Genomic DNA, 15,000 nt, shown 5'->3' on the forward strand with positions numbered 1-15,000 from the left:
GTATAACTACTGTATGTAGAGATATAAACTGTAACAAATAATAACCCATTTCACCAATGGATATTTTACATCTGCTATTATTCTGCTCTCAGCTAGTTACGTAACCTTAAGGAAAAGACAGAGCAACTACCTGTTGCCTTTAATTCTAAGTAGCTTTCATCTGATGTTTTTCCTTATACCTGTCCTCTTGAACTACTTTCCAACTACCTTTTGTCCAAGGAACATTAGAAAGATACTAGTTGAAGTAAAAACGATATCGTGAAGATCCACATTAGAGTATCCTAATCAGTTTTCAAAAAAGATATCTGGGATCCTTCTTCCCAAATTCAGAACATCTATAGTTTTTATTTATTATTTATTACTGAAATAGCATATTTCCACACATGTAGAAATTATACAATAGTTGCCTGAGAGAAAAGGTTTCCTATCTATGGCTGTGACAAGTACAGGTTGCTTAATATCCTTTCAGTAGTACCTTGGATGTCTGAAAATGTTGACTGTTGGCCCTGATACAAGTCATTTACCATACTTTCATCCAGAGAGATATTTATACCTAACTGGTGAAAGATTCCGGCACTATGTTCCCATTGTATGAATTCCTTTGGATGAATACTAATTGTTACTTTCGACTTCAAGGCTTCAATTTTTTCCTGCACTTAAATCTTATAGCATCTGATATTGTCCGAAACAAGGTGTTGTTGGTCAGGATTCCAACGCTTTTATTGACCCTAATGATAATACTGTTCTTCTGCCTGGATGTCACCAGCTTCCCCGAATATTTATCTTTCAAGCAAAATTGCTATACGTGGTATTTTTCTTTTTTATGGAAAATATTAATCTTTCTTTAGACCATGACCGGAAGATATCCTATTGTGACCATTTTTCTATGAGCTCTGTTCCAATAGTACAGCCTAATGCGCTTACTGGACGCCATTCGTTATGCGGACAGTCAGGGTTGTTGGGGTACCGAATTGTTATACTCTTCACAACCAGAAGTCTTTCATGCCATTTACTGTAAACTGTGCCATCATTTTCCTGGGAACATTACCTTAGTTATTGCTCGAGAGTTTTGGAATACCTGTAACACTACTTCAAAACGCCATGGACATTGCTTTAGTTTATGACTTGCACTGTTTTTTTTTTTTTATATGTACATCTATTTTTCAGTTTATCTATTCTTTTCTATATTTTCTAGGTTTTTATTTTCTCTCCTATGTACATTCTTTTCTGAGGAAGATTGCTTTGCTACTTAATGACCATCCAGCCTTGTTCCCAAGAGATTACGCCCCCGTTTTGGGAAACGGAAATAATATTTGTATCCAAAGCAACGATACAAAGTTAACTAAACAGACATTTAACACCAGAAAAAACCTCACATTCTTATCCGTCTAAGGTTACCACGAACTCAACGTGAAGATCTAATGCTTTATCAATTTCACATGAGAGGCTTCCTCTTCTTACTGGCAGAGTATTTCACTCTAAAATGTTGTCCAGAAATGTTAAGCAGAACCATTTTTATTCTTCCTATAGCAGGTAATAGCCGCAAGCTAGGCTACTCTTTATTGTTTAAATATTTGGTCTTCACTCTAATGCAAGCACTATTACTCAAATTTGCCCTATGAAACAGGTATATAGCTCACTTTAAATCACAGACCAAAATTTTAGTAAGGTTAAACAACTCTTCTTCAAGTAGATAAATGTCTACCTAGCTGAGAACCCTTCGCGCTAAATGAAACGAAATTAGATGCGATACTCCTGTTGTATAAACGACCTCTTCACGCGTAGTTCCAGTATTTTGAAAGTAAGAAAAATGCGAACTGAAGGAAAATACCTTTCCCCGTTAATTCGTCATTTGGCAAGCATCAGTAAAATAGTCGTCGTTTACGATACAAAGTTCAAAAATTTTTTTTTTTTTTTTATAAATGTCCAGTGAACGGATTTCGTCAGTTTCCATGGGACTTCATCTCCGCGGCTCCTTATAAATCATCGTCAGTATGAATCACAGAATAACACACGGCAGCAACAGAAGGCAGAGATTGCAAGACTTACACAGCAGCAGAAGGCAGAGATTCCAAGACTTACACAGCAGCAGAAGGCAGAGATTCCAAGACTTACACAGCAGCAGAAGGCAGAGATTTCAAGACTTACACAGCAGCAGAAGGCAGAGATTCCAAGACTTACACAGCAGCAGAAGGCAGAGATTCCAAGACTTACACAGCAGCAGACTGCCAAGCCTTACACAGCAGCAGAAGGCAGAGATTCCAAGACTTACACAGCAGCAGACTGCCAAGACTTACACAGCACCAGAAGGCAGAGATTCCAAGACTTACATAGCATCAGACTGCCAAGACTTACACAGCAGCAGATGGCAGAGATTCCAAGACTTACATAGCAGCAGACTGCCAAGACTTACACAGCAGCAGAAGGCAGAGATTCCAAGACTTACACAGCGGCAGCAGCTATGGTTAATTGCCTGTCACGGCAACTTCAAGACACTTGCATCATCCAAATTTTGGAAGCGCCTACAGAAAACAAACATTATCAGGGTAATTGAAAGGACCAATGAATGCAAAATGCACCTGATATGAACAGCATGCAAGTGATTAAATTAATAATCTCCTCCACCATTATAAAGGTCTTACAATTAGACAAACTAAAAGCAAGGGGGTACTAAACATTAAAGAAATACTTCTAACAATAAAGTGTCACTGGCTCTAGTATTCCGAAGTATACAGCATATACTTCTCATTTTAGGAGAATCATTACAGTCCTTACCGTCATCGCCAAACTGCCACAATCAGAGAGAGAGAGAGAGAGAGAGAGAGAGAGAGAGAGAGAGAGAGAGAGAGAGAGAGAGAGAGAAATATTCTTAACTACCAAGCAACACCATGGTAGAGTAAGATTTCTCTATTTTATTGCTCTAAGAATTTCGACACAAATGAGAATCACAACTAAAACACACCATCAAGGAACTTGAAGACAAGACGATAAGAAACACTGGGAGAATGTAAACTTAAAAGCTCCTCCCCCTCCCCAATACCCCAATCCCCACCGCATACCAACTTATAATAAAGACGAGGAGACTTGTACGTCAAGTTGTAAAAAGAAAACTTTATAGCTACAGACGCTAATTCTCACCGACATTAAGAACGAAGAAATGCTTATCCAAATCACCGCGCAAGCTCTTCATTTGGTGCTCTAAAACACAGCAGTAAACCAAATTGTAACTTTGGAAGAAGGGAGAGACAAAGGCTCAATGCATTCTTAAGATGGTGAATCTATCGTTGCATTCAAATATCTTCCTAATGTTAACAAAGGCATCATGATTTATTACACAGTGTGTAAGTTTTATTTTACTTCTCTAGATCTCTGCCTAGCGAAAACCTTAGGTCCTCCGAAAGTCTATATAACGTCCCAAAGTTCTTGACTCGGTTACTACTTGAGTCATCCCATTCCTCGGCAGCGTCAGCGCCTAAAAAGAAAACGGAATCAAACGACAAGTTTATGATTTGTGGGAAGGTTTCGTCCTTAACGAGTTTCCCGTCTTCGCAGCGGAATGAAATGAATAAAAATTTGAATCGGTTAATTGCATAAAAACTTACGAACTGAAATGAAATGCATTAGATTTATCTCCAACAAATTTTTTTTGCAAATCTCACAATTATATGCTAAGTAAGTTATTTTTTTGGTCCTAATGGTATCACGAGTTTATGAATGCACACACACACACACACACACACACACACACACACACACACACACACACACACACACACACACACACATATATATATATATATATATATATATATATATATATATATATATATATATATATATATATATATATATATATATATATATATATATATATATATATATATATATATATATATATATATATATATATATATATATATATATATATATATATATATATATATATATATATATATATATATATATATATATATATATATATATATATATATATATATATATATATAGTATTTAGCAAGAGGTCTGCTTTGTACTTTGACTGCAGTCGTTGCCGTCTTGGGTAATAGAAACATATAGGCACAATATCATACAAATATTATGATACAAATAAATTATGATACAAAGGAAAAAGATGGTATGAAAAAGGATATAAGAAGCTAGCTGCCCTTTGATACATAATTCACTAGGTCCACTTTTATTTTAATGATTTTCATGTTAACCTGTTGGTGTATATGAGTACCTAGTTTGCCGCACATGTTGAAATACTAGAACTGGTCATGAAGCGTGTAAACTACTGATCTTTCTCAACCTATTAGTCAATTCCACCCGTCACAATGAGAGTGATGTTGATGGTTCGAAAATCCTAGAGCTCAGCTTCTATATTGCCTTTCAGTGTGAATACTCTTCAATACTGTCACATAAATCAATGATTTAGCGTCTACACTTCATCAATTTTTTTCTAATACTCTTAATAATGCAATTTTTAGTCTCGATTTGATTTAAATTCAGTATTTTTATATGGCCGCAAATGTGAATAAAGTAAATTAATAATATCCATATTAAATTCACCCGGCTAAAACATACAGCGTTAGTATTCACTGTGGCACATTGTCAATTGATAACAAAAAATATTTGCAATCTTTGAGTGATTCTGCAGTTGTATCGTATTCTTATCAAATGAAGCATTTACTCTATTTTCTTACTTACGATGTTACTATGATTAGATGTTAAATTTATTCCTCATAGACTATATGAGATGGACACATACATAATAAATATATGGATCTACATCACGTATTCAACCGTTTCTAGCTTTTCCTATCATTGCAACTGTACAATTTCAAGAGACTAAATGTTTTTATCTAATGAGGAATACAACCTTTCAAAACAATCATCGTAATCTTCAACTGCTTCACAGTATAACCTTCAACTGCTTTATTGTGTAATTATTCATACAACGCAACCTAACACAATAAGATAAACAAGAAAGAAAAAAATACGAATAAGTAAATGTAGAATAAATAAATAACCAAATGTCTCATTAAGTTTATTTATCATAATGTAATCCATATAAAACTAAGAATATTAACATCCCATGCATGTACAATTCACTAGTTTATGGTTGATTGTATACCAACTGTATAAGAAAAGGTGGTACTACACTGGCTGTAAACAGAGGCATAACACGTGATGACTCTCTGTTATGAAAAAAAATATTTTGACCTGACCACAGATTTTCGTTGACTACTCTTGATACTCTTGTGTGAGAACTGTTTTAGGGCAACTCGAATCTAAATTTAGGATAAACAAAAGAAAAATGTGAGAAAAATTGTGGAAACAGAATGAAAAACAGTTGATTTCCCCATGTATTAAGTAAAATAATGGAAAGAAATGTAAATGCCTTAATATACCACAGTGCTTGCAATGTAACTATTAATGCATGTTACACTACCAATTCGTTCTTCATAAAAGATTCCAGCAAAATGCTTTATGACATTTATTTACACATTCACAAATGCAAACAACAACGTGATAACCTATGAACAATTAATGCTCGAATTCTACAAACACATTTCTGTGAAAAAAAGTTTTTGACGTTTTTAACTCACGACCAAAATGGTCTGCAAGAAGGTCTATGTCGTTCTCCGACTACATAACTTCCACCTATTTTCTATCACCAAGTCTTGCGTAGCAAAAGGACGCACATAATAGGCAGACACATACAACCACTGCCCTTTTCTTGAGTAATCTGAAATAAGGTGTAGTAAATAAGCACACACTAACAAGAAGTAAATTTTTCAGATTAACTGATCACTTATTCGCATTCGCTTGATCTCATCTTCAAACCTAAATCAATCATCATTCAGAAAAAAATGTCCCCTATACTGTTTCTTGAGTTTCGCTTTGATGTAAAATTAGCTCTCATTGCTTACAGCTCTTGAAGCTAAAAACTCTGAATTTACTGACAGAATGAAATTAGTCTCGAAGACCCAACCAAAATAAACTTAATGAACTCTTACTCATCAATTAATTGCTTTGAATCAGGATTTTCTGAGACATTATAAGGCAGCACAAAGCGCTTCTTGCATTTCTCTAACCTAAAAAAATAATTTACTGGTAATGGGAAATTCATTTGGAAAGTTCTTAGTTGCAAACTGATGTCCTTGGGAATATCAGGAAAAAATAAGAAGCAAAAGATTCCGAATCTGTCTACCACAGGATGCAATGTAAGTTCACCGGAAACAATAACTGAAATCGGCAGAAACAACAATGGATGCAGTTTAGCTATAACCTGCTAAGTAGCTGCAACCGAAAGAGAAAACGAAATAATACAAATAAAAACAGCTGACTGTTTAAATATACACACACAGCGCATGTATGTATATATATATATATATATATATATATATATATATATATATATATATATATATATAAATAAACACACACACACACACACACACACATATATATATATATATATATATATATATATATATATATATATATATATATATATATATATATATATATATATATATATATATATATATATATATGTATGTATAATAGGAAAAATTCATATACAAATGTCCAAAAGAAAAGTGGTAGACAATTAGTCAAAAGTATGGGTGGTAATTAAAAACATGTCCTCATCTGTTGTGACATTGTACTTTTCATTTTCATTCTTTTACATGGGAAAATGAAAACCATATAGAGTAAGCGCAAATGTCAAACTTTTAATAGGAATTTCAAATATTTAGGAAACTAGGACAAATTATCTCCGCAAGAGGCTGTGCTTCTCATCTTACAGACGTACGCAGTTATACAAATTGTATTCATATCGATCGAATCAAACTTATAACGTTCATCGTAACCAGATAAACAAAAAGGCAATCACGTAACGAATATGTTCAACATACAGTACTTTGTAAGTATCTGACACTGATAAGATCATACGTGAAGCCAAAGATAAAACAATTCAAGACAGCCGTAAATGTTTTGTTGGTTATTTTATTATTGTATTTTTGTGTAACTTCTAAAAATTGAGCGAAAAATCTGGATGAGTTTAGATGTAGGTACATCAATAATAATAATAATAATAATAATAATAATAATAATAAATACAGTACGGTAACACCTGGGATTTTTCTCCCTAATTATGATTTAACACGCTGCATGACTTTAGATAACGGCGACATACACTTAATTTTGTTTTTTTAAACATAACCTTGAAATTAAAACTGCAATAAAACTTACATATACAATAAAATATATACACATAATTGCAAATTATAGAATATAGTAATATATAGATGAACCATTAAAATAATGAAATGAGCGGGAAAAGAAAAAAGAATGGATTGAGATTTCTGCTCATCAGTTGAAGCAGCACCACCAGAAACAACCAAACGCCCTCCATACAAGTGAAACAAGAGCGCGCGCAAGCACGCACGCACGCACACTGTCGTATTAAGAAACCCTATATAGTGTCATTCTGCCCTGGACATTTGGAACATTACAGTGGCACATTTCCTTGAGGAACATTTTAAACGTTGCAATCACGTTTAATGTCCGATCATTTTTGCAAAGGAACGTTGCAAAACGAGATGATTATTATTCCTTTAAGTAGCCATTTGGGTGCATTTAATGCATGCCGGTTGCAATCAAAATTCGGCCAACGACTGCAGGAATACGGGGCCTTAATGGATGCAAACGAATAAAATGCAATCGGGGTAATTAAGCAATTCCAGAGATAAGAAGAATACGCCCCGGCTGTTATGCAACTGACACAACGGGATATTCTTTTTTCTCTCGCTATCTATTCATTTAAAAGGTGATATTCCCGGGATTGGTAAATGGGGTCACATAATAAATGAAACAAATTCATTGGTAGCTTGTTGTTGTCATTTGTTCTATTTTAAAACATTACACACGCTACGGAAATTCGCTACTCTAGACAATGTATGTTCGGTAAAACAAACGTGTGAAAGACATTACAAATACATTTTCGTTAAATAATAACTAATAATAAAAATACAATATTAATTAAATTACTGGAGCCATGGCAATTGAATTCGTTATGGTGACTATCTATGATTTTATACAGGAAGATTCTGCTTAGCGTTACTACCGAGAAATCGTGCAGTAAATAATGTCACATCTAAAAGTAATAATAATTCGCGCGGGGCAACACAACAGTGTGGCTCTCGGTCAGCGGTTCTGAGCCTTGTTTGTTCCGAGGCTAACATATCTTCGTGCTTAACTTCAATCTAAGTAGTAAGAATCCTAGGACTTAAACGTCCCCCACTTTCACCATGCCCCCAAAATTCCAAAATGAACTTTACTTCATTTGCGCGATCAAATAGTAAAAAAATGGCGAATGTTGGCAATTCTTCATGCCCCACCTCAAACGACTGCTCGACTCATCAATATGCCATGACTCACAGAGTACTGTAAGAGAACCTATGATCAAGGATTTTCATTACTGAATCGTGTTTACATCTGTGGCCACACTGATCACAAAAAGCAACACAAACAGCAAAGTGATAAGAAAAGAATTATAAAAATGCCCAGATATTTCAAGGAACAAATTACACATTTAGTGGTACCATCATCACTATCAGTAACACCTTCAACACCTCGTTACGCAGAGGTCCTTTATGAAATTCCACTAATGCACTTCTTTTGTTTTACATTCAGTAAATCTCCACTCATCTCCAGCCTTCATTTCATAATTCTCTTCCATGTTGGCTTGGGTTTTCCAAACTCTCATGGTGCCAGCACGAGCCCAGCTGACACTATCATGTGCTGCTGTCCAAGTAGTACATCTATATTTCATCTACATAATTACAGAACTTCTGTAATTTGGCATCACCTCTAACTCTATCCTACCACCTAACTCCTAATATTCTTCTTAAAGATTTATTCTCAAATATACAAAATATTTTAAATATAGTTTCACTGTCATATCATAATTCATATTTGTATACCAATGTATATCTTACTTTTGGATATAATTTCAATTTATTAAATTTTCAAATCATATAAAGCCTACCATTGTTTTATATGCTATTTTTGTCTTTCACAAAATTCCAACTCAAGGAAACTTGTACTTCATACCATTATTATACACAAATATTTGAAAGATTCACCAATCACCCAATTTTATTAATTTTCATTCCTTTGTGAGTACTGTGTCCTCATTGCTTCTGTTTTTCTGAGATTTATTTTGAGTCCAATCTCTCTAGGCATAAGATACTTTCTTTTCAGAAAGCTACACGCTTCTTGGTATTTTGCTATTTACAACAGCACCATCCGTATATTCTAAGTTTGCCAAGTTTCTGTTGTTACTCAATCTAAACCTTCTCCTCCATCTCTGACCACATTTTCATTATATCAGCTATAAGAAAAATAAATTACATTCTTTATAGCATCCCACTATTTACTTCATATTTGCTTAACAAGACTCCATGAATATTATCTTCTTATCTACTTCGTTCATGGATAATTTCAATTTGCTTACATATTTATGGGAATGCTATTGTGATGCAAGAAATTCCATAATAACGGGCCTGAGGATGATGCCAAACGCCTTCTTGTAATTAACAAAACCCATGAGAAGTGGAGTTTCAAATTCCATAACTCCTGCACAATGTGACTTAACTCAAAAAATTATTCTGAGCAACTTCTACTCTTTCTAACACCAGCCTGTTCATCTCTAAGCATTTAATTAATTTCTCTATCCAGCCTCCTGGGAATAATCATACTGAATATTTTCATAATTTTACATTTACCACATTCAGTCAAGTTACCTTTCTTTGGTACCTCTATCATGATTTCCAGCTCCAATCTTCAGGCTTTGCATCCTCATTCCATATCTGCAAAGTAATCTAGGCAGTGGATGAGGTGTCATTCCAGTTTCAGATAAAAACACAATAACCTGATATTTCCATTTCCTAAGCTTCCTTATTATTAAATCAACTTCAAAACATATGAATTCATTCATACGCAAATTCAGGTCTTCTTCAGCTTCTGTTATATCAATCAAATTACTTCTCTCATCACATATATTATTCGTGACCTCATAAAATTGTTCTGCCTGTCTTTGTCTTTATTTTTCTCCTGATATTATTACTGACCCATCCCTCCTTTTGACTGGTAATCCCCCCCCCTCTCTTTTTCACCTCTGCAAATTATATTAGTTCTGTAGGCCACCTTAACACCAATGCCGCTCACTAATACATGTCATCAGTCTGCTTGTCCAGATAGACTCTCTCAACTCCTCTTGACCTTCAGTTAACTTCACTATCTAGCCTTGAGTACTTAACTTGTTCTACTCCGTGTTCTTCCTTTCCTCTCCAGATTTCGTCTGCATGTGCCTACCTCTTTTGTCTTCAGTTTATTGTATCCCAGGCCTCGTTCAATATCCAAGGTTTCTTGCTCATTACCGCACATTCCATTACTTCTTTCCCAGCAGATTGATAAACATTCTTGATGTGCTTAATTAAGTCCTCACTGATTGGCCACTGTTCCTCGTATGTTTCCTAGGACTGCTAATCCATTTCAGTATTCATTTAATAAAGCTCATCGATGTCTGTCTTGCAGAAGCTTCTCTGTAAACTTTTTTTTGTTTAGTGCTCTTAATGTCCGCTTTAGTGAGGCAATGATACGCTGGTGATAACTACCATTTGCTCCTCTGTAGCTCCTAAAGGTGTGCCCACACTGCCGCAAAACATGTCATAAACACCTCTGTCAACTTTTTTTTTGTGTTTTTAATTTCAGCTTTAGTGTGACGATGATTTACTTATAATAACTGCCAACATCTGCTCCTTTGTAGCTCCTAAAGGTGTGTCCACCCTGCAGTAAAACTTGTCAAAAACACACGTCGGCATCTTATCGTACAAACTTCACAAAAAGGTTGAATACGAGCCAACGACTTACTGGTAGTTCTGTCCAGTACTTCATACGATTATCCAGGCGTGTGTTTATGATTTGTTTTACTGTAGAGTGGGCACGCTAATATTCCTCAGTGCTCCATTTCTCTGTCGATTAACAGCTATGTAATCGAATAACAGTATATGTCAAGTGGAAAAGAGTACCTCCAGTTACTCAGTTATTCGTCTCAGCCAGAACTTCTGGCCCATTGCACCCTCCTATATGTTAATTATTTCTTCCATATATATATATATATATATATATATATATATATATATATATATATATATATATATATATATATATATATATATATATATATATATATGTGTGTGTGTGTGTGTGTGTGTGTGTGTGTGTGTTATGAACGTGACTGCGTAACATGCAGTGCAGAGGTCAGGCAGGTGCAAATTCAGCATTGTAAACCTTGTCGAAGGCACCTTGGATGTAAATTAAGTTAAGTATACCTTAGTATAACCAGACCACTGAGCTGATTAACAGCTCTCCTGGGGCTGGCCCGAAGGATTAGATTTATTTTACGTGGTTAAGGACCAATTGGTTACCTAGCAACGGGACCTACAGTTTATTGTGGAATCCGAACCACATTATAGCGAGAAATGAATTTCTATCACCAGAAATAAATTCCTCTAATTCTTCATTGGCCGGTCGGAGATTTGAACGCGGGCCCTGCAGAGTGCTAGTCGAGATCGGTACCGACCAGTCCAACGAAGAACTACCTTGGATGTAGCCCACGTGTAGTGGAAGTAGGGTCAGGATGGAATTTTCCAGAAGCCTTGTCCGGTTAAAGATCCGGATTTTAAGGAAGGCCACTGTGGTGATGCACGTTCGTTTGTTCTAGGGGAGTGGCCGATAAGGCAGGTGCGAGATCTCTTATGAAAATATGGGGCATTATTGTTGCTGGAGCAGGTTGTGACAGAGTGACGATAGACGGTGAAAATCCGAGCTCCCAATTACCTGGTGAAAAGGTAAACTTAAACAACTGTTGACATTCAGTGCCTTGCCATGTATTTTATCATTTCCTTTTCTGTCTGTGGTTTTTCTCATTGTTTTCGCATTTTCTTTATTGAGTTCTGTAATGTTATGGGAAATATCCCGCATTATTTCATGTTGGGTTACTGTTAAATGTTTCTTTGTTTGACAGATGTATCATGGGTAAACAACGCACAGGCGTGCAAAAGCATGTGCAATTGTTTGGGTGACTGCTTAGACCTCTGTCTTAATTTGAGATATGACTAATGGACTTTGGTATAAATATGGCACATTTAGTGTTAGTGTGTGGGAAAGGGAATTTTGTTACTCTTTTGTCATCACTTGTGTTTTAATGACATTGGAGGTGGCGGTTTAATAACCTGCTATTAGCTTATTTTCATTTAACCAGTCTTATGTTGGGTTTGCGAAATAAAGTATATTTTTGTATCTCAGGTTCAATTTAAACATACCCGTTTAGATGCAGGATTGCATTAGAGGTCATGAGAGACAGGGAAAATGAGAGAGAGAGAGAGAGAGAGAGAGAGAGAGAGAGAGAGAGAGAGAGAGAGAGAGAGAGAGAGAGAGAGAGAGAGAGAGGCTGATCTTCGGCCATTCAAGGCTGCCAACTTCTACAGCAACTGAAATGCCCAACCAAAAAGTAGCCTATATAAAAGAGAAAATTAATAAAATGCCAAAATACCTACCCAATAGAGAACCTTTCGTCGGGAGTATAAAATAACGCGGAAATTTTATTGACTCATATTTCTGCAACACCTCATAAAGAAGAGAATTAATGGATGTTACAGATCATCATGAAATCTCGAGTCGGACAACATTCCCTTAGCGAGTTTTCTTCAATTTTTATTGAATTCGTGTCGTAAAAGTTATGTTTTTCGGGGGAAAATGTTGGCGCATCGAACGTACCGAGGGTCACCTCCCGTTTTTTTGCAGTCACATGAAGTAGGCTCAGGTATTACCGAACCTTAAACCTTAATTGTCTATTATTTATTTTCCCGCTAAGCATATGCATCAAGTCTTGACATAATTGTCATAATATATATATATATATATATATATATATATATATATATATATATATATATATATATATATATATATATATATATATATATATAGAATCCATGAGTAAATGAAAACTGAGATGAAACCTTTACCTTCAGGAGAGAGAGAGAGAGAGAGAGAGAGAGAGAGAGAGAGAGAGAGAGAGAGAGAGAGAGAGAGAGAGAGAGAGAGTTTTGCAGGGGGTGGGAATCATGATCACTTGGTCGATGCCATTCCATTTTGATGCTATACATTTTTAGGGAGTGATGGCCACTGTGTCTACTTTTTCTTCTTCTTCCTCTCTCTCTCTCTCTCTTCACATATGCTGCGACATACAACAACCGAGTATCAGGAAACCTTCGCTTTTGGGGCTCAGTGCGCTAATCACTACTGCTAGGCCACAGAGAGAGAGAGAGAGAGAGAGAGAGAGAGAGAGAGAGAGAGAGAGAGAGAGAGAGAGAGAGCGAGAGAGTTCAATAACTAAGCCCTGCGAAAGAAAGACAGGGATCACATATATTATGCATAAAAATAAAAAATTATCCTATATCTTAACCGCAAAAAAAAAGGGCGAATCATTTTCACCGGGAAAACGCCGTTTCAAAACCAATCACAAATTACTGATGGCACAGCGACAGTCCTGTATAACGGTGGTACAATATGCAATTCTAGCAGGAGTTTAAATCACACAAACGGCCATAAATATACGCCAACATTTACGTATATACCCGCAAATTTGCAAGGTTTATGCGCTCGTAAAGTCCAAAAGTCATTTCCTATTTCGATAGGACAAATTCAGCACGATCTATCGATGTGCAGATCAACATACGACCGGTAATGCATAAAGAACAGATGGAATGAATACACAGAGAAGAGAAAAAACCTTTACGAAACTGAAAACAGCAAAGATACCTTTTGTTACACCATACGGCGATCAGAAATTTCACATTATTTTAAGCAAACACAAACATTATCATATATATAATACAAACATATATATACACTGACATAAACACACACACACACACGTATATGTATATGTATATGTACATGTGTGTGGGTATGTGTTACCCGTCTCATTTACAGGAAGCATTCTTGGATGACGTTGCTTAACCCAAGCCAGTCTCCACAGCTACCTACCAATTAATTCACTGCTTATTCTGACAGAGCCAGGAATACAAAGTGTTTTTGGAACAAACTTATACATACTGTGCATGAAAGCATATATATATATATATATATATATATATATATATATATATATATATATATATATATATATATATATATATATATATATATATATATATATATATATATAATTATATATATATATATATATATATATATATATATATATATATATATATATAAAGACAGTACTTAGAGATGGTTTGGCCATGTACAAAGGTTGGTAAAGAGGGTGTATAGTTCGACAATGTTGTGAAGAGGATTGGGAGACATAGAAAGTGGAGAATAAAGGCCTGGAAGAGATACTGGTGATGACGGGCACCCACTAACGTCCAGGGGCCGACAGCATGTGTAAGATTGGCGTGAATGTTGCATTGTGTGTATGAGGGCTGAATGCGTTGGTCACGACCCTTTTGTTACATAGTATGAAGCGCCTAATGCTATGTATGCTTTACAAGAGGTTCCTCCACAATACAACATTCAGTGGTTATAGAATGAATGCTGCAGTGACCACTATTTGGGCATACCCATATATCCACCCAAATCTATCTATATATATATATATATATATATATATATATATATATATATATATATATATATATATATATATATATATATATATATGTATGTATATATATATATATTTTTTTTATAATTAAGTGTGATGTTTTCTTTCAAACGTTTATTGTTAAATGTAAGTGTTCATTAGCTTTTTATTATTACATTTTTAAACTATTTGTCTTTCTGAAGTCTCTTGAGCCCGGCAAGGATGCTACAGTTGATCTCCATATAAAATGGCAAAGATAAAAGAGCGCTTCT

This window comes from Macrobrachium rosenbergii, chromosome 52 (genome assembly GCF_040412425.1).
Source record: "Macrobrachium rosenbergii isolate ZJJX-2024 chromosome 52, ASM4041242v1, whole genome shotgun sequence".
Classification (NCBI taxonomy): domain Eukaryota; kingdom Metazoa; phylum Arthropoda; class Malacostraca; order Decapoda; family Palaemonidae; genus Macrobrachium; species Macrobrachium rosenbergii.